We start from the raw sequence: 23,925 nt of genomic DNA on the forward strand, positions 1-23,925 counted from the left end.
TGGTTGCTTGCCTACACTCAGAGTCTCACTGGGTACCAGCCTCCTCCATGATCAGTCTCCCCTGCACTGCCCCTGGGCCTACCGTGCACTCAGGGGCTGTAACTCTACAGTCCTCTGCCTCCTTGCTCTTACTCAGAGCAATGCTGCACTGATTGCACTTCCTCCTTCCCTCTCCCTGGTGCTTCCCCTCTCCCTTCCCCCTGCACTTTGCGTTGCCACACTCACATGATCTGAATGACACAAGGCCTAGTAAAATCGCTTGTCTTGTCCTTGCTCTGTCTTCCCTTACTTGTCTTGCTGCGCCTAGAAACCCTTGTGTACAGGCACGTTATAAATGACATATCATATCATATCATATCATATTTTTACTACATTTCTTGGTGGTGAACCCCGAAACAACTGTGGTTATTCTGGTCAGGAAAAACATTAATGTCAACTTTAAAAATTCACAAACTACCACTGGACTTACTTAACCGAGGGAAAGTTGCGTAATGGTTGCACAGGGAAATTGTATAGTGGTTGCCCGTCCTGCGCCTGCTCTGTTTGCGGGTGGCTTATTGCAGTGATGCTCATGCTGGTTTCTGTTCTGTGTGTACGCACAAGGGACGTTGTAATGCTGCCGCCGCTGTTCTCAGTGGGAGAGGCTTGAAAGGTTGCAGCACATGCTATTCTATCTATGCGAGGAGAAAACGTGCCCTTCTGTGTCCTTTGTTCTTTCTGTTTCTTAAGGCCACATGTAATGGCACTGTGGTGTTGTGTACATGTTGATGCCTGAGGGAAGCTTAACACTGTTAACTATTCTCTGCCATTTTGTGGGGGGGTAAGCTGTGGGGGGTGGGTAAGCTTGCGATGCTCCCACCTGTGCTGTAATGTCTGGGCATGTAGAGTGGGGATGGTCATGCTTGACTGAAGTTCTTTGTTAACATTCTATTTGGCAAATTCTGTTTATTTCGGAATGAGAGAGATGTTGTGTAGGATTTACTTTTATCATTATAAAAAGTGCATCTCTGTGTTTAAAAAAAAACCACAAAAAATACAGGATTCTGCAGAGATGGTACCTTTAGTAGGATACATCATTTTCTTGTCTGCTAGCTTCCAAGAGCACAGTCAGTAGAGTACAGAAATATGAGTTAGCCTAATGAAGGCATCACCATCACGAGATACAGGCCTTCATTACGACCCAGGCGGTAAGTATCGAACATTACCGCCATGGCGTAATTTACGTTTACGCCCTAGCCCCATGTCGTGAAGTGCGGCACATTCTGATTCATCGCGCACAAGCATTACGCCATGGCGGTAATGTAAAGTACGCGATGCCGTAAATGACCCCCAAACGGCCCCTCCCGGCATCGTACGCCGCGCAAGGTGCACTTCTGCCACCCATCATAGTGGTCACCGAAATTAGCGGTGACCGTAATTAGCGGTGACCGTAAATAAGCGGAACCGGAAGTAGCGTCATCCCGGCGGAACGGGAAAGAGCATGGCGGCCATCTTTAAAAACACATTCCATTGCCATCCTCCCCAACCACTCCACATCCGACCCTGAGACCCGTCATAACCCATCACCCACCCATTTACCAACTCGAAAATGCCAAAAACAGTGAAAAAAGCCTGTGATCGGCAGCGCCAGGACCGCTTCTCCCATGAGGAACTCACCATGCTTGCGGAGACCCTCCAGGACAATGCTGCGGTGGTCTTCTCCACACAAATGACCAGGCCGGCAATTGCCAAGAAGAAGGCCATATGGGCCCTGGTGGCAGAGCGTGTCAGTGCGGTGGGAACCATACCCCTCAACGCACAGCAGTGTAGAAAGCGGTGGGACGACCTGAGGCTCCACGTCAGGAGCATCCTCTCGGCGAATAGGAACCTGGCCATGGCAACCGGGGGAGGATCTGATTCACCCATCAAATTGCAAGCATGGGAGGAAATCTGTGCCTCCACTATTGGAATGGAGAGTATAGAAGGAGTAGGAGGGAGGGAGAGAGGAGCCCCGACATCAGGAGATGCAGGTAGGTGGCTCAAATCAAGCCATGCAAAATTCACCAAAGTCCATCATGTGAAGTACAATGTTGCCCCATAGTGCAAATGCAACACAGCAGCAGGAGACTGCCCACAGACACATCCGATTCCCACCCTGTACACATGCAGCATGCACACCCACCTGCCGGCACCCACATACCTCCATGCTACTTCCACACAAGAGGCAGACAACCTGTATGCCCCTGCCTCAAATGTGCTGCATGTACTAACTGATAAGATGCCATTTGTCACAATGCAGGCCCAATGTCCGCTGACCCATCAATAACACTTTCCCTCCTTTGCTCCACCACAGGCTCAGATTCAGACCCTCAGGATGAGGACACCACTGCCTCCACAGCCACCAAGAGGGCCAGGACAACTGTGCCAAGACCGCAAGCCTCCACCTCTGCTGTCCCGATGAAAACACCACAGCAGCCACAATCCCTGCCAGGGAAAGAGGACAGGGCACTGACAGCCACCACAACTGTCACCACAGAATCAGCAGCAGCAGCGCACATTACACCAATCGTGCCCACCGAAGGGACAGGCTCTGCTGCAAGCAGCACTCTTGGCGAAATCGCAGCCATTGCAGCCTCCTCCGATAGTGAAGCTGGGATCATTGAGGAGACTGAGGATGCAAGCCCCACTGCCCACCTACATTTCCCCACATATCCCCAAGCAGCCTGCATGCGGATGCCACACAGGTGCAGTTAGGGGACGACGATTGGCCAGCCACCCCATCCCCGCTGCCGGAGGTGAGCATCCCAATGGGTATGCCAATGCCATTGGTCATGAGCCAGAGGAATGAACAGACCCTGGATGAGATAGTCACCTGGCAGCAGCAACTATCCTTGCTCCTCAATGAGCACATTGCAGAGTGTGAGGGGGGCAAAGGATGCAATGGAGAGATGTGCAGACAGAGTCACGGCTGCCATTGAGTCCTCCACGAAGGACATCTGCACAGAACTCGCCGCTGTGTGGCACGTAATCTCAGAACTGGTGCAGACCATGCGGGACATGTGTCCAAATGTGCATGCAGGAACCTCCTTGTCAACCAGCTCAGCACAGAGCAGCCCCATCCGACGATCAGGGAGTAACCTGCGCAGCACGGGCAGGGGTGCCCCAGGGGCCAGGGGAGGGGACTGTAATTAGTGGCTGGACAGTGGAGAATTACTGCATCACACACTGCTGCACAGACTCACTCACACCTTCGTAGGGATTCCAGGGGGGAGGGGGGAGTGGGTGTGTTTGGGTGTTCAGGAGGGAGGGGGGAGTGGGTGTGTTGGGGTGTTCAGGGGGGAGGGGGGAGTGGGTGTGTTGGGGTGTTCAGGGGGGAGGGGAGAGGGGGAGTGGGTGTGTTGGGGTGTTCAGGGGGGAACGGGGAAGGGGGAGGGGGGAGTGGGTGTGTTGGGGTGTTCAGGGGGAGGGGGAAGGGGGGAGTAGGTGTGTTGGGGTGTTCACGGGGGAGAGGAGAGGGGGGAGTGGGTGTGTCATACCTGTTCACATTCATAATACACTTTTACGTTTAGCACAAATCAAATGTGTGGACATTGCTCACTGCGTATGTGTGCTTTACTGTTGTACAGTCCACAGTGTGCATGTCCCAGACACACACAGTGCCCCAAGTGCCGTCTCCATGTCACACGCACACGCCGTGTGTGCTAGAAGCATTGGTCAATGAGATTCTGACGCATTTCACACCCCTCCTGTGCATCGCTGCCTCCTTGAGGTGCTGCCCCATCCCCACCCTCATCATCCTCATCGTCAGGTGGTTGCAGTTCGGCGCCAGGGGGCAGGGACACATTTCGTCTGACGCACATATTGTGTAGCATGACACATGCCATGACAATCTTCGCAACCTTCTCATGGCGGTACAGGAGTGCCCCGCCAGACCTGCTGAGGCAGCGGAAACGTGCCTTCAGTAGGCCGAATGCCTGCTCAATCACCACACGGGTACGTGCATGGGCACGGTTGAAGTCCTCCTCATGCTGGTTCTGTGGGTTCCGGACTGGTGTAAGGAGTCACCTCTTCAGGGGATAGCCTGCATCACCTGTAAGTGAGCAACAATGTATGTGTCAGGGATGAGATTGATTTCTGTACATGACGTGCCACCATGCCTTGCATTCAACTGTTACTTTGCACCACTTTTAGTTGCGCTAATGGATTCACACTATGCAACCGGTATATGTTCATGGCTCTCATGTACAGTTTTGCATGCCAAGACACAATGCAGGGGGGACAAGTGCCTTGTGAATGCCCATCCACTGTGTCCGTTCAGGCTGTTTCTTTAGGTGACCTGGCATGTGTCCTGTGATGTCAACGCTCACATGATTGCAACATTGCTGTCTGCCTCATTATGACCCCAGTGAACAATACTGATGTCCATAGGGACAGTTTGTGGGCCTTGCTGTCTGTGTTGTGGTGTATTGATGTTCCTGTCCGTCATGTGCCTCCTTTGTGCGCAGTTATGGGGGACAGGCCTTTCAGTTGATGGTGTTTGGTGACGTGCATGTAGGTGCTTTTCGTTGGAGTCAATGTGGTCACATTTTGTACAATGAACTTGCAGATGGTTGTGTCATGGTTGGGAGACACCTTCATTCCCATGGTAGGGCTGCTTAGGTCAGGTATCATGTATACAGTTGTCAGATGACGTAAGTGCTGCCTCAGGGTATGATCTGGCTGCTGCTAGTCGCAGCCAGGTGAAGTATGCATCATCCCCCCCCTTTCTGCCAGGTGAAGTATGCATCATCCCCCCCTTCCTGCCAGGTGAAGTATGCATCACCCCCCACCCCCTTTTCTGCCAGGTGAAGTATGCATCACCCCCCCCTTTCTGCCAGGTGAAGTATGCATCACCCCCCCCATTTCTGCCAGGTGAAGTATGCATCACCCCCCCCCCTTTCTGCCAGGTGAAGTATGCATTGGTACGTCGATCACCTACCCACTTCACATTTCCATGCTCATGACATTAGACTCACCGAGTAGCCAGGATCTTGGGCCTGCATGTCGCACCATGTAGCTTGGTATTGTGGAGTTCCTCAGGACCATTGAATCATGGGTTGATCCGGGGAATCGGGCACAACAATGTGTGAAGATCCTGTTGGAGTCACAGACCATTTGCACGTTGATTGAGTGAAATTGTTTACGGTTGCGGTATGCTACCCTCCATGGCATGTGGGACCACCAATTCCACATGGGTGCAGTCAATGGCACCAATGCAACCAGGTATGCCAGCTAGTGCATGGAAACCCACTTTGGTGTTAGCAATCTCCTGGGCAGACCGTGGCAATGAGATGTGGTCGTCTGTGTGCTTGAGGAGGGCATCGAGCACTTGGATCAGTGTAGGTGAGAATAATGGTTGTGATATGCCATGCAAGTGCCCCACTGTGTGCTGGTAGGTGCCTGTGGCCAGGATGTGGAGCAGCCTGTTGTTGTTGTTGTTGTTGTTGTTGTAGTTGAAGTTGTAGCACTTGCATTGCTATCAGGTCCTCCAGCCCCAACATTGCTAGTCCTATTGGTATCATTGTGGAGTGTGACTGGGTCTGGGAAGGGGTTGGGTGTGCTCTTTTTCTACTTCCTGAGTCTGTATTGCCTGCACCTGTGCTGATTCTGTGCACCTGTGGCAGCTGGATTCACTGCACAAGGCCCTTTACGGTTGGTTCGCGATGGCGTAATTAGCACCATGGCGGTAAGGTACTTAACGGGCTGGGTGATGGCGTTAGGTGCATGTCCGCTTGGGTCGGCATTCGCGTACCTTTGCGCCATGCCGGTAATTACGGTATGGGGGGGGCGCGTGCGCGCGTCCTTGGTGCAGTTAGCGGCAGCGTTAACTACGATGCTGCTAATGGCATCGTAGTTAACGGTCACGGGTCATGATCGGACCTAGCGGAAAACGATGGCGGTAACAATTTACCGCCATCGTTTTCCACTTAGCGCCAGGGTCGTAATGAGGGCCACAGTGTTGTTTCTTGCGTATGGTAAAAAGTAACAGGCTTCACGTTGTTGCAGTCAGTGTGTCAAAAGAGTGTTTTAAACAGCTGGAATAAAGGGAATGTTGTAGGTCATTCACAGTATGTAAGGGCACTGCAATTATTTGAAGTGGCAGGGCATGCAGCAATCACGGTGGTGATAGGGGTGCCAAAATTACCTTTTTGGATAGAACTCCAAAGTTCCTTGCACCTGCCCTGACAATGTGTGCTGTTATTCACGCATGTACTCCCCGCTAGACATGTGTGCAGGTCCACTAGCATGTGGCTGGTGAGATGGTGAAACAGACAAGATCTACCTGATATTGAAGGGAAGGCACACTGCGCCACACCGAAATGTTTCCTGAAAGTGCTATGGGCACCCGGCTTGTCCTCCTGTGGGTACATAGCCCGCCCTCCTGCGGCTGCACAGCCCGACCATTCCGATCCCGGCAATGTTTGAGATGGGATTGCTGCTGGTGTGTTCAGTCACAGCTCTGGATCACACTTCCGCTTGCACAAGAGAAGCTTGACCCCTCCAGTCAGGGCGGTGTAGCCAAATATCACCCACCATGCTCACATGGGTCCTCTGGCCTGGAGGTGGTCACCGGCAGTCTTCAACTCATCGCCAGTGGAGTAATGGGGTCAGGGCATGCCAGGAACAGGTAAGAGGCCTTCTGCGAAGCTCCCCACAGTCATCATGCTAGGCCCGGAACTGCCACTGGGGACTTCACTGGGTTCCAGCTCCAACCTGCCCATGGTGTCATAAGGGCAGCAGGTGAAATATGGGGCTGTGCATAGCAATAGGATTAGTTACATGCTATAATAATCCTAACACTTTACTAGACAATGACACACTGCATAGCTATAACAAAATAACATAGTATAATAGAAAAAAATATATATATTGCGGTTTCTGTCAGAGCAGACAAGTGTGATTTCTCTGAATTGGGAAACATGCGGGTAGTCTCTTTTATGCAGATCTTTCTAGTCTCAGTTGTCTGCCAGGAGTGACCCCTCTAGTCCAACTCAGAGTTCAATGTCTTATGTGGGGTTCCCGGGAATTCCAATGGCAGCCCTGAGAGATAGGGGGCCTTCATCGTGAGGTTGAAGTTCCTCTGCAAATTCTCACTGATTATTATGGATGCAGCTAGCTCTTCTGCTTGCCATCTAAAACGACGTTTGCAACTTTGTGTGACTTCATTGAGTTTACACACGTACGTTTAGAAGGCATAAAGGGTTCAGGTTGGGTTCTAGCAAGATAACCCTTGTCAACGTAGCAGCTGGGGTTCATTCATCGATGATACATGAATCTGGAGTACATGAGAGCTGAGTAACCTTAAATGATGTCAGTGGTGGCCATTTTCTGATCTGCTATGTTTCCCTATGCTTCCTGTTACAAATGAAGCAAGAACTGGAGTTCAGCCATTCCTTCAAAGCCTGCTTGCATTTATAGGCTAGGATGCCCAGAGAGAGGCCCTGGCACCTTTGATTTGGGCTATTAATTCCCCCTCTCTTGACCCTTGAGTATAAACCCCACCATTTGGGTCTATTCCAATATCATGTTCTTACTTGCCAATCACCAGCAACTCCTGATCCCTTCACTCGCCCTCGTTCTGCGAGAAGTACAGGTCGACGTGCCGGTGGATTCCCTTTCTCTGTTGGTGCCAATTCTACATACAGGGAACTATTACTGCCAGTGAAAAACATCTCTCAGGGTTCTCCGTGCTGCAGCAGTCCTGTGCAGCATTGGATTGCCAGCATGCTGTGCTGACCTAATTATGGTCTATGGTTCTGGAGACTTCACTATGCACTGCTCTTGCTGCACACTTAGGGCTGAGATGATTTGGATTTATACGATTTCTCATACTGTCACTTATTTCTTAGCGAATGTAAGTTCTGTCTTCGTTGTAGCAGAGAGCTTGTACACGTGGAAAAAAGTTTGGCCACCATCTTGTACAATAGGCAGTGTAACTGAACATATCACGAGCAAGAGAGCCACCTGGTGGTAAATTAAGGCACATTCACTTTCCTTGCCTGATTGTAAATCCATTTTAAGAACAAAAGAGACCAATACCCAGTGCAAAACATACACACGGACATCTTATTTCCTTGTGCGGCGCATAAGTGTTCAGTGTAAGAACATGAGAGACACCACAATACCTAATCCCCCACACTAGCGTGGGATGGGGGTTTAGATTCTATAAAAGACTAGGAGGCGAGTATTATGCATTTCAATCTTTACTGAGATCCACAGCAGCAAAGAAAAAAAAAACTTTGTAAAACGAAATTTTCGAAAAACAATGTTATAACAATGCAATGGGAACATCCCAGTCCAACATGGTGGGCAGGTCATGCCCTGTAGGTAGCCAATAAGGAGCGAGTCCATCCCATATAGGTCCATTCCTTTAACAACTCCCCCTCTTTCTGAAGCTGATCCTCCGTATACGACCACCGAACACACTTCTCCACGTACAATGAAGACCAAACTCCTCTGGAGACGCTGGGCTGAACGTCATCAACTTGGAACGGAAATTCATTCCTTTTCCTGCGTCGAAGCCATCAATCGAAAGCTGAAACAACAACCAACACCAGTAAGGGTGGGTGGGATAATACTCACCTCCTTGTCTTTTATAGAATCTAAACCCCATCCCACGCTAGTGTGGGGGATTAGGTATTCTATGGCAAGACAGGAGGCTCATATTATGCAAGTTCAAAGCCCTTGCATTACATTCACCGCCACATGAGCAATACGTTTATGGTAAAATGTCTTAAAAGTTGACTCCCTTGACCAGTCAGCTGCTTTTAAAATCTGTTCCAAGCTACCCCCCAGAAAGGCTGCTTTAGAGGCCATAGCGCCACGGACTGAGTGGGGACCAAAGGAGGAAGTGTCCACCCCTGCCTCTCGCATGACCCATTTGATCCATCTGGCTAAAGTAGAAGGGGAGACCGGCTTATGGGGTTTCCGAAAGGAAATCAGCAGCTGAGAGGTATTGGGAGGTCTAAAACCTTCAGTTTTTAGCTCAAAACATTTCAAACAATTAACCACACATAATTTACAATCTTCAGGAAAAGCAGGATAGGATATCGAGGAAGTCATGCATTTAGTCCTTCGTGAGATAAAGAAAGTAACCCCCTGAGGGGTGAACATCTTATTATCCACATCCAAAGCTCTGATATCAGAGACCCTTTTAATAGATACTAGACAAAGTAACATAGCAAGTTTGGCAAATAATTGCTGCAGGGACAGATCTTCATTAGGAGGCCAGGACCTAAAGAGCTGTAAAACCATATTAACATCCCAAAGAACCGAATATTTCCGTTGTGGTGGAACCTTAATACGGATAGATTTGAGGGCTCTTCGCACCAAAAAATGTCTACCCACCTGCTCCCCTTTCACCAAAAGGTGTCCTGCTGAAATAGCTGAACGAAACCCATTAACAGTCCTGTAGGCTTTTCCTTCCTTATACAACTCCACTAAAAAATTAAGCACCTCTACAGGAGGGGCTGAAACGGGATTGAGGTGCCTAGCCACACACCAGCTAACCCATTTGTTCCATGCTGAGGAATACCCCATTTTAGTAGAGGGTGCCCAGGAGTCCCTGATGACCGCCATAGAGTCTTGCGAAAGTCCTCTGAAGCACCAGGAAGAGCTGAAATCTTCCAAGCCATAAGGGCAAGGTGTCCCCGCAGGACCAACTCGTGAGGGTGACCCTCCGGATCCACCAGCAATAGGGGATCGAAAGGGAGGAGACGGGGAATATCTACTGCTAACTCCAGCAGGGCCGGAAACCAAACCTGAGAGGGCCAAAAGGGGGTGACTAGAATCAGAGATGCCGCTTGAGAGCGTGCTTGGACCAGAACCCGTGCTATCATGGCAAAGGGAGGAAAGGCATACCCCAACTGACCCGACCAATCCTGGAGGAAAGCGTCGGTGCCCAGAGCTAACGGATCTGGTCTCCAACTGTAAAACTTGGGAACTTGACAATTCAGTCTCGAGGCAAACAAGTCTATGGTCAGGGGACCCCAGAGGGACGCTAAGCGGGTGAAAAGAGATCTGTTCAACATCCAATCGCTCCTGTCTTGCAGGTGCCTGGAGTTCCAATCTGCCACTTCGTTGTTCACTCCCGGGAGGTATTCCGCTTTCAATGTAATATCCCTGTCGAGGCAAAAATGCCAAAACTCTCTTGCCAAATCCGTCAAGATTTTGGACCTGGTGCCCCCCAGATGATTGATGTATCTCACCGCAGAGATGTTGTCCATGCGGAGGAGAACACAACAATTCCCCCGATCCTTGAGCAGGCTCCGAACCGCAAAGGACCCCGCTAACAACTCTAGGCAGTTGATATGAAGATGTTTCTCTGACTCCGACCATTTCCCACCTGTGGAAACCTGACCTAATCTGGCTCCCCAACCTGATCTGCTCGCATCTGACTCCAGTACGACATCCGGGGATGGGCCAAAAATTGCCTTGCCATTCCAGGCCTCCATGTGCCTGAGCCACCACAGGAGTTCCAACCTGGCTTCCGGCGTCAATACCACCATTTGGGAGTAAGAGAGACACTTGCTCAAATGCTTGGTTTTTAAGCGCTGCAGAGCTCTGTAATGTAGGGGAGCAGGGAAGATAGCCTGAATGGATGCTGACAGCATTCCCACCACTCTGGCTAACTGCCTGAGGGAGGTCCTCCCTCTCTTGAGGAGCTGCCGAATTTCCTTCTTTATCTTGGATAGTCTGGTGTCTGGGAGAAGAAGGATGCAAAGCTTTGAATCTATATTGAAGCCCAGAAATTGGATACATTGCGTAGGCTTCAATATGGATTTTTTTACATTTATCACAAAACCTAGATCCTGCAAGAGGGTCACCGTGAACTTCAGCTGAGAACACAGAGTTTGATACCTCTGGGCTAGAAGCAACATGTCGTCTAAATAAATGATGATCCGAATCCCCCTGGATCTGAGAAGGGCCATCACCGGCCTCATGAGCTTGGTGAAGCACCATGGGGCCGAGGACAGGCCAAACGGAAGGGATGCAAACTGCCACACCCGCCCCCCCATTGAAACTGGAGAAACTCCTGATGCGGGGGAAAGACGGGAACAACCAGGTAAGTGTCTTTGAGGTCCAATTTGACCATCCAATCCGCAGGGAGAAGGGTATCCCTGAGTAAATGAATTCCCTCCATTTTGAAGTGGTGATACACCACAAAAGAGTTGAGGGCTTTCAGGTTGATTGCTGGGCGAAACCCCTGGTCTGGTTTCGGAACCAGAAAAATGGAGCTTAGAAACTGAGAAGCCTTGAAAGAAGCCGGGACTACCGCCCCCTTGGAGATGAGATCCCTTACCTCCAAATCTATGAGGGACTGTTTGACTTCGTCGAACACTAGAGGAAGGGGAAAAGACAACTGACAAGGTGGGGCATAGAATTCTATTTGATAACCCTGAACCGTTTGTAACACCCAAGGATCTGAAGTGAGGGCTTCCCACTGCGGGAGGAACCTGGCCAGTCTGCCCCCTAAACTTGTGAGGGAAAAAACTTTTAGCACCCGAGAAAGTACCTGCATGCCCTCTTGCTCTTCCGGCTCCTCTGCCGGCACGTCCTCTGCCATTCGAGTTCTGTTGAGGGTAGAAGTGGGTATGTGCTCCCCGAGCAGAGGAGGTATGGTGTGCGCCCCGGGGCGCGAACTGGCGGGGACGGGAGGAGCCCTGGGAAAATCCGCCGGAGGAGCGGGCCCTACCTCGTCCAGCCTTGTTAAAAACCTTTGGGGCAAAAACCTTTTTAATATTAACCTGCGCTTTGTCTAACGCTGTAAAGGTGTGAACATAGGCCGACAAGTCTTTCAGGAAAGAATCACCAAATAAATTACCCTGGGCTGAAGGGCCCCCTTCTCTTTCGGCCATGTCTGCCAACTTGGAATCCAACCTCATCAACAATGATTTTCTCCTCTCCCTACATATGGAGGCATTGGCGTTGCCGAGCAGGCATACCGTACGTTGGATCCAACCCCTTAATGCGTCAACGTCAACCGGGGTATTAGAGGCCGCCGCCTCTTCTGCCATTTCAAAAATCTGCGTGACTGGACCCAGGATGTCCAACAGTCTGTCTTGGCAACTACGCCACGCTTTATCGACCCCTTTCTTGGGGTCCTTCCCTTTTTGGGACAGAAAAGCCGCCATAGACTGGTCTATTTCTGGCGCTAAAGCCACCTTGTCTGCAAGCATAGGTCTGGGACACTCTGACCGCAACTTATTACAATCCTCTTTGGGCATGGGGCGCCTTACCCAGAACTTGAGGAACGAGGAAACCTCCTCAGAGGGCTGCCACTCGGCCGACCTGGGGTGCTGAATTAGGGCAGGGTCAAAGAAAGGCACTCCGCTACCATCCAGCAGGGGTGCCTCCTGAGGGCGCGCAGAAGATACTTTCTTTTTCCTCCTCTTAGGGGGCGAATCCGAATCAACAGAGCTCTCTGAGGATGACATCGCAATAGGGTACTCCTCCGGCGCAAAACGTGCATGCGCAGGCCCGGGTGTGGAAGTGAAAGGTTGATGCGACTCTTCCCACCCTCTTTTTAAAACTCTTTTAGGGGAAGATATGGGAGAAATGGCCGAGGGGGGACTGAATTGTCCCTGGATATGTTTAGTTTTGGCCATACACTTTTTAGGGGCCAGGGGTGCAACAGAAGGGGAAACCTCCTGAGAGGGGTGGAAATCCGCAATGCGGGATATTAATCTGTCAAAGGCAGACGCCAAGGTGTTATTTAAACCAGTTAAAGCTGTGTCCAAAGAGGACTGAATAGCATGAGCCACTGAAGGCTGGGTATGACAGGATTGATCCCCCACAATGTCCCCAGACCTGTCACTTTTCTTGGCAGTACGTACTTGAGTGCTGGCATCAGCAGAGGAGGGGAGCACCCCCTTATCCATGACAGCACTTGGCAGTATTCCACTCGGAATATATATATATGAATATATAATATATCAACACCAGCCGGGCAAGCTGGTAAACCAATGAAGCCTAGCAGGCTTAACTCACAATACCTCAGGTATTAATAACAGGGAAAGGGCCCCCTATGACTCACACAGGCAGAAGCTGCTAACAAGCAGTAAAGCACGCGAGCAGCGTGAGGGAAAATTTATAAAGGCAACATAAATATAAGCACATTCAACAAAAATAAATTTCCATAATAAAATTATAAATATTTTCAGACAAAAAACCCCCAGGCTGATAGCAGGTTCGAACCGCCAACCTTTGGAACACCAACAGCGTGTGCCAAAGGCCCAGGGAGAACGCATGCAGCCTGTCAGAAGACACGCTTTCTGACTCAGGCCGCCGCGTTCTACAACAAACAAAGCCGACGGCGCGGCCCTGAACAGGGACGCGCGTCTGTACTAGAACGCGGTGAGCGTTCGCAACAATGTGTCCCTAAGGACCGAAACAGCGTGTGGGAGGGAACGCTCGCCCTCAGGCCTACGCGAATCCCACAAGCCGCGGAGCGGGCTCCAATCCGGAACGCCCGCTCGCGTGTGAAGAAAATAAAACAACAGAAAGTCAATGAAAAGCACACGCCTCAACCAAAAACGCCGTAATAAGGCAAACAAAGGATAATACAGTACTAATATAGCAAAATACAATCAATTTCTACAGAAAATGCCACAATGTAGCTAAGTAAACTGTAGGTGTGACTTAGCTGTGGGTCAGCAGCAAAAAAAGAGGGGGAGTTGTTAAAGGAATGGACCTATATGGGATGGACTCGCTCCCTATTGGCTACCTACAGGGCATGACCTGCCCACCATGTTGGACTGGGATGTTCCCATTGCATTGTTATAACATTGTTTTTCGAAAATTTCGTTTTACAAAGTTTTTTTTTTCTTTGCTGCTGTGGATCTCAGTAAAGATTGAAATGCATAATATGAGCCTCCTGTCTTGCCATAGAATCAATGCTGACGTGTAAGCATCAACTATGAAGCTGTTGCTAACACTTGTAAACTCATAATATGATTCACGTCGTCACATATTGGGTTTAGGGACTTCCAATGCTTTTCGGTCCTACTTGGGCCTCATCAGGGCTGGCCTTAGAAGCCGCAGCGCCCCGGGAATCAAATCAAAACATTGGAGTTCACCCCCCCGCGCCCCTAGTCATGGGGCAGGGGGTGGGGGGAAACGCCACCTTTTTCAATAGGCGTGGCAGGCGCCCTATTGTTAGGGTGCCCAGATTTTTCAAAAAATAACCCCAGACAGGCAATAGACATAAACGTAGGACTAACATAAATAAAAATATAGTCCTAATTCTATGTCACCGGCCTGTTGCAGGAGTGGGAGGGGGCACTGAGGGGGTTTGCTCACATGCACACCCCTCTTATTGGAGAAACGTGGCCGGGGAGGGGAAGGGAGAGGAAATGGGGGCATGAAATGCTTTTCACGCCCCCATTTGCGCATTACAGTTGCGCCGGGACCAGATTTCAGGATTTCGAAATCAGGACCTGGCAAAAACAGAGACCTTGGGCACCCACCCTTGCAAACCCCAGGACCCTGGGACGGATGGCGATTTCCCTGGACTGTCCCTGGAATACCGGGACGTCTGGTCACCCTACCTATTGTTATTAAATGCGCTTTAATGTCAATAGGGTGCCTGCTTAGCCTTCTCCCACCACGCCAGATCGGGGGAGACCGGGGGGGGAGACCTTGAAAGACTCCCCCGAGCTGGCGTGGCGGGGGTCTAATGGCAGGGCGCCCCGGGCAGCCTCCCTGCCCACCCTGCCCTAAGGCAGGCTCTGGTCCCCATATATGGGAAACCAGAGCCAGCCCTAGGAGTGGTAGTGTGCTGGGCAGCAAAAGATGAGTGGGGCTTCCTTATTTGCATCACAGAAACTGATGTCACAAAATTAGTCATTAATATCCATAGGATCAAATAAACTGACCTTCAGTATTTGATTTTTAACTGTTATTACATATGTAGCATTATCAGGAGTACAGCTTATTTTGGAGTAGCCGCCAGAGTGAGCTGAATCATTTGTAGAAATGGGTACCTAAAAAAAAGTACTCTGATGAGGAAGAGCAGGACAAAGAGTATTGAGGATCTCCAGTAAGTAATCAAAACATACCTAATGTGACTGCATGTTCCAAGGAAGTAAGAGCAGGGCTGGACCAGACTGGGCAAAGTGCCTTTGCTGCAGCATTGCCTTAAAGTGAAATCGAAGCAAAGCCTATTTACCAGGAAGGTACTGAGGCAGTCAGAGTAAGCAATTCCACAGGTCTTCAAATGTTAATAGGGATCAAGTCCCATAATAATTGGGGGGAGGGGCTCATTAAAAGTGTAATACACACATTTAATTTAAAGGGTCTTTCCTAATAGAAGAAAATGCAGAACACAAATGAACACTGCCGAGAGAGGTTTATTGTGTTGTACCATGGATAAAGTATTGTTTGATGTTTTAGTGCAATTCTTTTAACATCTGATTCAAAATAAATATAAATATATTTCTTGTACACCGGCCTTATTCTTGGCTCTTTGGTAGCTCAGGTGGAAGGATCCAACGGGTATTAGATGAATTAGAGATAGGGCTGAATAAAATAACTTACATTAAACGGTTTATTGGGATGACACCTAGATTGGGGAGGGAACAAACTCGTTATGTTGAGAGTGGCCTCTCAATAAACCGTTACATAGGCTGTTTTACAAGATTTACACTCCTAAAAAAAATAATGTGACAAGGCAACCAGGTGTTTTGTAACATTTGACAAAGGCATGTCTTCTATGATGCAAGTAAAATGTGACATTTTACAAAGCAATTAATGTATTTGACACACCAAAAGTGATCACATGAAAACTTAGAGAAATAGCTCAGAACTCTTTTTTGTTAACATATTTTAACTGTCTTCAATGTCAGATTTGGGCTGCAAACTAGTTTTGTTTTTATGCCTGTTAGAATAAAATCCCTCTTTCAAATGCATTGTCGAAACCAGTGGCTCTTAAATGGACCATTAATTGTAAAGAGCTTCAACTTTAAATGCTCTGCTAAACCAAAGAGTGTGATAAGTCCTGTGAAGCCCCACGGGTCTGATGGGCTGCTGCGAAGGTGGCAGAGAAGCGTCACAGATTGTCGGAAGCAGACGGGCACCGGAAACAGGCCTCTGGCTGGAATCAATGCAGGCCCCAGAGGCGTTGCTGGGGGGATTGGGGAGGAGGGCTGAGGGGGCTATAGCCCCTGGTCTTTTGGTTGTAGCCCCGGATAGAAGCTCAGGGGTTACAACCAAAAAGGCTAGTTTGCCCTGAGTCCTGACAGTCCCACAATTTGCATAGCTACAGATCTTCGCCAAACCTAGCAACACCCCTGGCAGCACCTGTATTACTTCATATTCTCTTGGCAGCTGCGGGGACCCTAAGAGCATGGGCCGGGGACAACAGCTCATACTGGCCATGTCTTGGGCCAATCCTGTGGGAAAACCTTCCTGGAGGCCATCACCTCACCACTGAAGGTATGCGGAGGGGTGAGACTCCTGTAAGGGGCAAAAGAAATCATCTAAGGGGCAAGTGAACAAGACAGAAATAAACCCACAAACGATTGCAAATTCTGGACCAGGCTAACGCGAACAATGGGCAAAGGTTTGCGTATAAGTAATCCGTGGGCATGCGTGATAGCGTGGACACCTGAAAGTACCTTCTGTCTCTGCTTTCTTTGTCTTGCTGACAGTTTCAATCTCCCAGAGATGTTTTTGGATACCGAGGATGAACCGCATTATTTCAACATCTCCAGCTGACATTGTATTCATGGTTTGTTTTGCTCCTTGATCTGTGTTATCTTGCCACAATGAAGCTCCTTTCAGAGGGTCATCACTGTGTGTCATCACTGTGATGGACTGCGGCTAGCTGTCAAAAGGATAAACAGTATCGGTAGCAAGTGTCTTGATCAGTGGGTTTGCATTCTGATCCATTCCTTGGCAGAACCGCTGTTTAGCTTTGCTAGATTTTTGTCCAACATCTCGATGCCCAGCTCTCTGTGCAGGTCTGTTGTTCTTGTGAAGAGTGGGGCTCCAGTTGCTATCTGAAGGGCTTTGTTTTGTACTTTTTGAAGAATCCTACGGTACTATTCTGGGCAAATGCGCTGTGCCGGGGAGGCATATTGTAGATGTTGTGTTTACGTCTGAAAGGAATGGACTTTGGCCCTCATTAGGACCCTGGCGGATTTTTTCCGCCATCCACGGACTTTACGGCCATGGCGCAAAGTCCCTTTACGCCATGGCCGATGGCGGACTTACCGCCCCATTCCGAGGTCGGCGGGGCGGTAAGTCCCCATTGTCCCATTTACCCTTCCCCATTCCCATTTCGGCCCCATAGGGCTCAATGGGAGTGGGGAAGGAGTTAATTACGCCACCGTAAAATACGGTGGCGTAATTAACACCAAGGTCCCAGAGCGCCATGGTTTTTTCCGCCCGCAAAAAGCGGGCGGAAAAGTGTCCATGGCGCTCTGAAATCTCGTAGTTGGCGGTAAGGGGTCGGCGCAGCTAACGCTGGCGCAAACCCCTTACCGCCAGGGTCCTAATGAGGCCCTTTGTCTTAATGAGTTAGTACAGTGCTGCCAGATTGCCAGAGGCTTTCTGAGTACTTGCAATGTGGTTACCAGTTGAGTTTGCTGTACAAGATTGTGTCTAGGTAGTGGATACTGCTCTCCCACTTCATGGTTTCTGTGTTGAGACTGATGTGTGGGTGCTCCTCGAAGTGCTTTCTAGTCACTAGTATAGCAGTGGTCTTGCTAGTTTTCATTACTATATGCCGGTCACTGTACCATGTTGAGAACTTGCACAAAGATGCCTTACGGTTCTTAGCCACTTCCTTTTCCCTGAAAGACTATGAGATGACTGCAACATCATTTGTGCACAGCACCAGGTCAGTTTTGTGGCGATCCGTGCAGATGAAGTTCATGAAGACATTGAACAGGAATGATCCATGGTTTGATCCCTGTGGACTGCCTACTTGTATTGGGCATGATGTTGAGAGCTCAGCCCGCACGGCCACGTGAAAGGTGTGATCGTCCAAGTGGTTTGAAATCAAATTCACCAGATACTTTGTAAGTGCATGGTTAATCATCTTGTGGAGCAGTTCTTTATTCTATACCTGATGAAAGGCTTTGGCCATGTCCGGGAGAGCAATGAACATTATCCAAGCTTACAACTCCGGGGAGTGTTGATTCTATTAAAGACACGGAGGCGAGCATTAAGCTTTAACTTTCTTCAATCCTGCTCCTCACAGCTTTTCAAAACCTCAAACTTTATCATTTTTTTGTTTTAAACAAACAAAATAAACATTCAAAGGACTACACATCCCCACAAGTCTCTTGCTTTTAGTAGTCCTGTGCTCTTGAACCTCCACCTATCAATGTCTAGGACTCCTTATGACCCACATTCTGCCTGGGTTCCTTGCTCTTTCTTTTGGCAGTGAACGGCCGTATGCTTGTGGTAAAGAAACCAGTGTGTCCAAATACAACTCAGCTCAACTCCATTCCAAAAAGGGCAACGGCTCTGTTAACAACTGCAACTGCTCCTCCAACTGAACTCCGTCCGGAAAGTAAACGTAAGTGGTCTGGCTCAGCCGGCTGCCTCATGCTGTCTTCTGGTCATCCCCTAAGAAGCAAGAAGAGAATCACACAATGAGGGTGGGGAGACACTGGGTTTCACTGCATAACACGAAAAACATGTCATATTAACAGGCATCACTTCCCTCCAGCATATCCTGGGCGGGAATAATGCTTGCTTCTGTGTCTTTAATGGAATCAAGACTCCCCGGAGCTGTAAGCCTGGGTAAACTTCATTCTATATCAAGACCGGAGGCGAGAACTATGCTTGTTCAAAGCTCATTTAACACTATTGCAGCAATCTCAGACACTGGCTTAAAATAAAAAAGTCTTAAATGTAGAATCAGAAGACAAGTCAGCTGACTTCATAATATTCTGCAAAGATTCTCCTGCCACAAATGATCTAGATGCCATAGTGCCTCTAGCTGAATGCGTGACAAAAACAAATAAATGCTAGCACACTACATGACCTGCCTGGCCCACCTGGATATCGCCACAGCATGGCAAGGCTTCCTACGCCCTATGAGAAACTGGGTCACCCCCTGCGGCCTAACTCCAGCAGTTGCCATTTCCTAATCTTTGATACATTGTGCTACACATAACTTGGTGTTATCAGGGAAATAAGGATAGGAGATCACCTTAGAATCACTCTTAGTACGCTTAGGTATGCTGACTGCTACATCCTCTGGGTAGAACATTTTTCTGTCTATCTCCAGTGCTTTAACATCAGACACTCTCCTACAGGCTACCAAACAAAGCAATATTGGTACCTTCCCTTAAAGTCTAGGCATAGACAGCTGAGCATTGTCGAACCAACTAAGAAATAAGTGAAGCACTTCTCTTACGTCCCAGAAGACTGAGTTTCTAGGTGTGGGAGGTTTATGTAACCTCTATCCCCTTAGAAGTCGTATGACTGCAGGGTGTTCCCCCAATAGGTTTACCGTCTACCTTCTCGTGCCTGGCTCATATTGCTGACCTATAAACTCTGTGCCTTCTGAAGGCTCCCCCAACGTGTGAACGATCGGCTAAGAAATTAAGGACCTGTACTACAGGTGCAGAAATGGGATGAACACTTTGTTTGCTGCACAAGCTCTCCCATTTGTCCCATGCAGTGTTATAGCTCTGAAGAGTGGGAGGTGCTCACAAGACCCTGATTAAATCAGCTGCGAGCTGTGAAATTCCTGGCAGCCCCCATCTTTTCCTGAAACCCTGCACACTAGCAGTTGCAAGTTACCCTTGTCAATCAACAAGTGTGTCTGACCAGCCCGGTTCTGCAGAAGGTTCTACCTGAATGGAATCATCATCGGAAAATCCGAGGAAAGTTACATCACTATTGGAAACCACACTTGGGACTTCCACAATGGGACTATTACCACTAACTCTGCCTCCTCCCTCCAAACTTTTGCTAACAACCCGATCAACATGTTGAACAGAGGGAAGGCATAATGGACTGCACCAGCCCAACTGTAGAGAAGGGCATGCGTTCCCAGGCCATCCCGGATCCAACCTTCAACTGAAGTACCTGGGAGTCTGAGCTTACAATCTGGACACAAAGAGATTGATGTCAAAAGGACCCCACATCATCCGCAGTCGTGGAAAGACTGCTGGATGCAAATTTCAGTCACTGGAGTCTACGAGGTAGCGAGAGTTCCAAACCACCATCACGTTCTGCTCTCCCGGAAGATTTTCCGCTGTCACTACTATGTTCCACTCCAGACAGTGATACCAAAAATCCTTCACCAGCTGTGCCAGGATCATGGACTTCGTACCTCCCATCCGGTTTATGTACTGGACCGCGGAAATGTCATTTTTTAGCAGAAAGCAACAATTGGCTTTGTCTCTAGCAAAGGTGGGAACTGTGAAGGAGCCCGCTAATAACTATAGGCAGTTTATGTTTAGTTGTAATTCCTCCCCGGACGACTTGCCTCCTGTCTGTAAACCTCTGCATCTGGTGCCCCAGCTGGCTCTGCTTGGTCCGATTCTATCACTAGCTCTGGAACGTCGCCGAAAATAGCTCAGCCGTTCCACGCCTCTATATTCTTTAACCACCATTCTAGCTCTGATCTCACTTCTGGTAAATGCCCCACTTCTACTGCCAAATCGCACAAGCTACGCTGAATCTGGCTGAAAAAGCATTTTTAAGCACCCTAACCTCCATTACGGCACACAAGGCTGTGGATCTTCCAAGAAGGCCGACAGCTGCCTAATCTGAATCCACACCGCCCAGTCAGCAGTCCCCAAGCACGCCGGATTGGCTGTGCAACCTTCTTCAAGCCCATTGGTTGCCGGCAGGCAAAGCTGGCCCACTGCGAGCAAGGCCCACGAGCATCAAGGCCATCGCCTGTTCCCTGCCTGAAACCAGTCCTCCATATCTCAGCAGAGGAGCCGGAGCTCCACCGATGAGGATCAGTCCCTGCAGGAGCAGCGGACATGAATCACTCTATTAAGCTGGGTGAAATATGGTGAGCGTTACCCATAAGCGAGTGCACGCGCGAAAAATGATGTCTTCTGCGCCGCGCCAACGCTCCTGGTAAATGCTCCACTTCTACTACCAAATCGCACCAGCCACGCTGAATCTGGCTGAAAAAGCATTTTTAAGCACTCTAACCTCCATTACGGCACACAAGGCTGTGGATCTTCCAAGATGGCCAACAGCTGCCTGATCTGAATCCACACCGCCCAGTCAGCAGTCCCCAAGCACACCGGATTGGCTGTGCAAACTTCTTCAAGCCCATTGGTTGCCGGCAGGCAAAGCTGGCCCACTGCGAGCAAGGCCCACGAGCATCAAGGCCATCGCCTGTTCCCTGCCTGAAACCAGTCCTCCATATCTCAGCAGAGGAGCAGGAGATCCACCGACGAGGATCAGTCCCTGCAGGAGCAGCCGACATGCAGTAAGGAGCTCCCTGAATCATCTTAGGAAGCTGGGTGAAATATGGTGAGCGTTACCCATAAGCGAGTGCACGCGCAAAAAATGATGTCTTCTGCGCCGCGCCAACGCTCCTGGTAAATGCCCCACTTCGACTGCCAAATCGCACCAGCCACGCTGAATCTGACTGAAAAAGCATTTTTAAGCACCCTAACCTCCATTACGGCACACAAGGCTGTGGATCTTCCAAGATGGCCGACTGCTGCCTAATCTTAATCCACACCGCCCAGTCAGCAGTCCCCAAGCACGCCGGATTGGCTGTGCAACCTTCTTCAATCCCATTGGGTGCCGGCAGGCAAAGCCGACCCACTACGAGCAAGGCCCACAAGCATCAAGGCCATCGCCTGTTCCCTGCCGGATCTGCCATCTGCCAGTCCCCCTGGACCGGATCCACGCCAAGGTAACACTACCCCCCTCTATCTGTCACAGCAGCTCTACCAGCCATCCTCATTGTACATGATGCAATGACTTTGCCAGATTTGAAACTTCTATTTTCTTTTCCTTAGTGTGCCCGCTCTTTGCTGGCACTATCATACGCCCATTTCCACTATCAGCATTGCACAGAGATTGCTAACTTACTACCCTGCCCCTGCCTATTCGCCTGTGTTCTTAACTGTAAAACCTCACCGAAACGCATGAAAGACTGCCTCTGCAACCAACCCGACTGCCCAACAGATCACATGTACCTATCTACTTGTACACATAAAAAGCCAAAGTAGCACTCTGCCAACATGTGTATCTCCACTGCTGACTTTCTCTTGTTTTAGCAATTTTGCATTTAGGCTGCCTGCACATGCCTAATAGTTATCAGCCAATGCTTAGCTATACTTGCTTGCCTTAGCAAATCTGCATTTAAGTTGACTGTAAATGCCCAATAGTTATCAGCTAATGCTTAGCTATTCTTGCCTGTTCTGAGAATCCGCATTTAGGTCGCCTGTACTTGTCCACTAACTACCAGCCCACTTATTCTTGCCTGCTTTAGTAAATTTGCATTTAGGCTGCCTGTACTCGACCACTAGCTACCAGCCCAACTATTCTTGCCTGTTTTAGTTAATTTGCATTTAGGTTGCTTGTATTTGTCCACTAGCTATCAGCCCACCTATTCTTGCCTGTTTTAGTAAATTTGCATTTAGGCTGCCTGTACTCGCCCACTAGCTACCAGCCCACCTATTCTTGCCTGTTTTAGTAAATTTGCATTTAGGTTGCCTGTATTTGTCCACTAGCTATCAGCCCACCTATTCTTGCCTGTTTTAGTAAATTTGCATTTAGGCTGCCTGTACTCGACCACTAGCTACCAGCCCACCTATTCTTGCCTGTTTTAGTAAATTCGCATTTCAGTTGCCTGTATTTTTCCACTAGCTATCAGCCCACCTATTCTTGCCTGTTTTAGGAAATCTGTAATTAGGTTGCCTGTACATGCCCATTAGTTACCAGCCAATGCTTACCTATTCTTGCCTGTTTTTAGCAAATCTGCATTTAAGTTGACTGTAAATTCCCAATAGTTATCAGCTAATCTGTATTTTTTGTATTTGGTTTATTTATGAAGCGCAACCAGGCCCAGGGGAATACGGGCGCGTACATTTTTTGATCATGTTACATAAGAGTACAGTTACATTAGCAAGCAGTAGGCAACAGTTACAATAGTTGTGGTTACAAATAAATACATACATTGGTATTACAAGTACAAGCATACATGCTGCAATTAAGGCGGTGGGCCGAAGGTGAGACAGATAGTAATATTATTTACAATATGTACAGTGGGTAGGCAGTAAATCTAAGCTCTAGGATGTTAAGCTGTCAATGTGTCCAGGTCATGAAGCCAACGTTTGATGTTGCGTTTAAATAGGTTGAAGGAGGTAACAGACCTGATTAGAACAGGTAGTGTGTTCCTTAGCTTTGAGGCTTTTACAGGGAAACTAACTCCTCCCGAGTTATGGAGTTTGAATCTTGGATAGTGTTAACTTTAGCTGTTCTAAGTGGACTTGTAGATGTGTGTGGTGTAAGTTGGTAAGAGATGTAGGATGGTGCGAGGTTAGCCCTGGCTTTGTGGGTAAGGGCAAGAACTTTGAGGGATATTCTGTGCTCTTTTGGGAGCCAATGCAGATTACGTCTAGTCCCAGAGATATGCGACTTCTTAGGGATGTTGAGGGCTGCCCTAATGGCGTTATTTTGAGTTACTTGTAGTTTGTGAATATTTTTGCGGCTAGTGCCTAAGTAGAGGGTATTACAATAATCTACCTTGGACAAGACTAACGTTCTAGCAAGAGTAATGCAGTTGGGAGTGGAGATAAACGGCCTACATGCGGTAATAAGTTTACATGTGTAGGCGGCTGAAGACGCTACTGCATTGGTTTGTTTGGTGAAGGATAATGTGGCATCGAGGTAGATACCAAGGGTTTTAGTATTATTAGAGATAGGGATGGGATACCATCAATAGTGAACGATTTGAAAGCA

Source organism: Ambystoma mexicanum, chromosome 3q (genome assembly GCF_040938575.1).
Source record: "Ambystoma mexicanum isolate Mex_15411 chromosome 3q, UKY_AmexF1_1, whole genome shotgun sequence".
In the NCBI taxonomy this organism is placed as follows: domain Eukaryota; kingdom Metazoa; phylum Chordata; class Amphibia; order Caudata; family Ambystomatidae; genus Ambystoma; species Ambystoma mexicanum.